Here is a 5,164-nt window from a genome sequence, read left to right as displayed (position 1 = left end):
CACTAACCCTAACCCGATCTCTAACCCTAACTCTCACTAACCCTAACTCTCACTAACCCAATCTCTAACCCTAACCCGATCACTAACCCTAACCCAATCTCTAACCCTAACTCTCACTAACCCAATCTCTAACCCTAACCCGATCACTAACCCTAACCCGATCTCTAACCCTAACTCTCACTAACCCTAACTCTCACTAACCCTAACCCGATCACTAACCCAATCTCTAACCCTAACCCGATCACTAACCCTAACTCGATCACTAACCCTAACTCTCACTAACCCTAACTCTCACTAACCCAATCTCTAACCCTAACTCTCACTAACCCTAACTCTCACTAACCCAATCTCTAACCCTAACTCTCACTAACCCAATCTCTAACCCTAACCCGATCACTAACCCTAACCCGATCTCTAACCCTAACTCTCACTAACCCTAACTCTCACTAACCCAATCTCTAACCCTAACTCTCACTAACCCAATCTCTAACCCTAACCCGATCACTGACCCTAACTCTCACTAACCCGATCACTAACCCTAACTCTCACTAACCCAATCTCTAACCCTAACTCTCACTAACCCAATCTCTAACCCTAACCCGATCACTGACCCTAACTCTCAGTAACCCGATCACTAACCCTAACTCTCACTCTCACTCTCACTAACCCTAACTCTCACTAACCCAATCTCTAACCCTAACCCGATCACTAACCCGATCACTAACCCTAACTCTCACTAACCCGATCACTAACCCTAACCCGATCACTAACCCTAACTCTCACTAACCCAATCTCTAACCCTAACCCGATCACTAACCCTAACTCTCACTAACCCGATCACTAACCCTAACCCGATCACTAACCCTAACTCTCACTAACCCAATCTCGAACCCTAACCCGATCACTAACCTTAACTCTCACTAACCCGATCACTAACCCTAACCCGATCTCTAACCCGATCACTAACCCGATCACTAACCGATCTCTAACCCGATCACTAACCCGATCTCTAACCCGATCACTAACCCGATCTCTAACCCGATCTCTAACCCGATCACTAACCCGATCACTAACCCGATCACTAACCCGATCACTAACCCGATCTCTAGCCCGATCACTAACCCGATCACTAACCCGATCTCTAACCCGATCACTAACCCGATCTCTAACCCGATCACTAACCCGATCACAAACCCGATCTCTAACCCGATCTCTAACCCGATCACTAACCCGATCTCTAACCCGATCACTAACCCGATCACTAACCGATCTATAACCCGATCACTTACCCGATCTCTAACTCGATCACTAACCCGATCTCTAACCCGATCACTACCCCGATCTCTAACTCGATCACTAACCCGATCACTAACCAATCTCTAACCCGATCTCTAACTCGATCACTAACCCGATCTCTAACCCGATCACTAACCGGATCTCTAACCCGATCACTAACCCGATCACTAACCCGATCTCTAACCCGATCACTAACCCGATCACTAACCAATCTCTAACCCGATCTCTAACCCGATCACTAACCCGATCTCTAACTCGATCACTAACCCGATCTCTAACCCGATCACTAACCCGATCTCTAACCCGATCACTAACCCGATCACTAACCCGATCACTAACCGATCTCTAACCCGATCACTAACCCGATCTCTAACTCGATCACTAACTCGATCTCTAACCCGATCACTAACCCGATCTCTAACCCGATCTCTAACCCGATCACTAACCCGATCATTAACCCGATCTCTAACCCGATCACTAACCCGATCACTAACCCGATCACTAAACCGATCACTAACCCGATCTCTAACCCGATCTCTAACCCGATCTCTAACCCGATCACTAACCCGATCTCTAACCCGATCACTAACCCGATCTCTAACCCGATCTCTAACCCGATCACTAACCGATCACTAACCCGATCTCTAACCCGATCACTAACCCGATCTCTAACTCGATCTCTAACCCGATCTCTAACCCGATCTCTAACCCGATCACTAACCCGATCTCTAACCCGATCTCTAACCCGATCTCTAACCCGATCACTAACCCGATCTCTAACCCGATCACTAACCCGATCTCTAACCCGATCTCTAACCCGATCTCTAACCCGATCACTAACCCGATCACTAACCCGATCTCTAACCCGATCTCTAACCCGATCACTAACCCGATCTCTAACACGATCTCTAACCCGATCTCTAACCCGATCACTAACCCGATCACTAACCCGATCTCTAACCCGATCACTAACCCGATCACTAACCCGATCACTAACCCGATCACTAACCCGATCACTAACCCGATCTCTAACCCGATCACTAACCCGATCTCTAACCCGATCTCTAACCCGATCGCTAACCCGATCTCTAACCCGATCTCTAACCCGATCACTAACCCGATCACTAACCCGATCTCTAACCCGATCTCTAACCCGATCTCTAACCCGATCACTAACCCGATCACTAACCCGATCACTAACCCGATCTCTAACCCGATCACTAACCCGATCACTAACCCGATCACTAACCCGATCTCTAACCCGATCACTAACCCGATCTCTAACCCGATCTCTAACCCGATCACTAACCCGATCACTAACCCGATCACTAACCCGATCTCTAACCCGATCACTAACCCGATCACTAACCCGATCACTAACCCGATCTCTAACCCGATCACTAACCCGATCTCTAACCCGATCTCTAACCCGATCACTAACCCGATCTCTAACCCGATCTCTAACCCGATCACTAACCCGATCACTAACCCGATCACTAACCCTAACTCTCACTAACCCGATCACTAACCCTAACCCGATCACTAACCCTAACTCTCACTAACCCAATCTCTAACCCTAACCCGATCACTAACCTTAACTCTCACTAACCCGATCACTAACCCTAACCCGATCTCTAACCCGATCACTAACCCGATCACTAACCCGATCTCTAACTCTCACTAACCCGATCAATAACCCGATCTCTAACCCGATCACTAACCCGATCTCTAACTCTCACTAACCGATCACTAACCCGATCTCTAACCCGATCACTAACCCGATCTCTAACTCTCACTAACCCGATCACTAACCCTATCTCTAACCCGATCACTAACCCTATCTCTAACCCGATCACTAACCCGATCACTAACCCGATCTCTAACCCCATCACTAACCCGATCTCTAACCCTATCTCTAACCCGATCACTAACCTGATCACTAACCCGATCTCTAACCCGATCTCTAACCCGATCTCTAACGCCATCACTAACCCGATCTCTAACCCCATCACTAACCCGATCTCTAACCCTATCTCTAACCCGATCACTAACCCGATCACTAACCCGATCTCTAACCCCATCACTAACCCGATCTCTAACCCGATCTCTAACCCGATCTCTAACCCTATCTCTAACCCGATCACTAACCTGATCACTAACCCGATCTCTAACCCGATCTCTAACCCGATCTCTAACGCCATCACTAACCCGATCTCTAACCCCATCACTAACCCGATCTCTAACCCTATCTCTAACCCGATCACTAACCCGATCACTAACCCGATCTCTAACCCCATCACTAACCCGATCTCTAACCCGATCTCTAACCCGATCTCTAACCCGATCTCTAACCCTATCTCTAACCCCATCACTAACCCGATCTCTAACCCGATCACTAACCCTAACCCTAACCCGATCACTAACCCGATCACTAACCCGATCTCTAACCCCATCACTAGCCCGATCTCTAACCCTATCTCTAACCCGATCACTAACCCGATCTCTAACCCCATCACAAACCCGATCTCTAACCCCATCTCTAACCCCATCACTAACCTGATCACTAACCCGATCTCTAACCCGATCTCTAACCCGATCTCTAACCCCATCACTAACCCGATCACTAACCCGATCTCTAACCCAATCTCTAACCCGATCTCTAACCCGATCTCTAACCCGATCACTAACCCGAACTCTAACTCTCACTAACCCGATCTCTAACCCGATCTCTAACCCGATCACTAACCCGATCACTAACCCGATCTCTAACCCCATCACTAACCCGATCTCTAACCCTATCTCTAACCCCATCACTAACCCGATCTCTAACCCGATCTCTAACCCGATCACTAACCCTAACCCTAACCCGATCACTAACCCGATCACTAACCCGATCTCTAACCCCATCACTAACCCGATCTCTAACCCTATCTCTAACCCGATCACTAACCCGATCACTAACCCGATCTCTAACCCCATCACAAACCCGATCTCTAACCCGATCTCTAACCCCATCACTAACCCCATCACTAACCCGATCTCTAACCCGATCTCTAACCCGATCTCTAACCCCATCACTAACCCGATCACTAACCCGATCTCTAACCCGATCTCTAACCCGATCTCTAACCCCATCACTAACCCCATCACTAACCCGATCACTAACCCGATCTCTAACCCCATCACTAACCCGATCACTAACCCGATCTCTAACCCGATCTCTAACCCGATCTCTAACCCCATCACTAACCCCATCACTAACCCCATCACTAACCCGATCTCTAATCCCATCACTAACCCGATCTCTAACCCGATCACTAACCCTAACTCTCACTAACCCAATCTCTAACCCTAACTCTCACTAACCCAATCTCTAACCCTAACCCGATCACTGACCCTAACTCTCACTAACCCGATCACTAACCCTAACTCTCACTCTCACTCTCACTAACCCTAACTCTCACTAACCCAATCTCTAACCCTAACCCGATCACTAACCCGATCACTAACCCTAACTCTCACTAACCCGATCACTAACCCTAACCCGATCACTAACCCTAACTCTCACTAACCCAATCTCTAACCCTAACCCGATCACTAACCCTAACTCTCACTAACCCGATCACTAACCCTAACCCGATCACTAACCCTAACTCTCACTAACCCAATCTCTAACCCTAACCCGATCACTAACCCTAACTCTCACTAACCCGATCACTTACCCTAACCCGATCACTAACCCTAACTCTCACTAACCCGATCACTAACCCTAACCCGATCACTAACCTTAACTCTCACTAACCCGATCACTAACCCTAACCCGATCACTAACCTTAACTCTCACTAACCCGATCACTAACCCTAACCC

This window comes from Gobio gobio, assembly GCF_949357685.1.
Source record: "Gobio gobio genome assembly, chromosome: 3".
NCBI lineage: Eukaryota > Metazoa > Chordata > Actinopteri > Cypriniformes > Gobionidae > Gobio > Gobio gobio.
Note: the sequence above shows the minus strand (reverse complement) of the source record.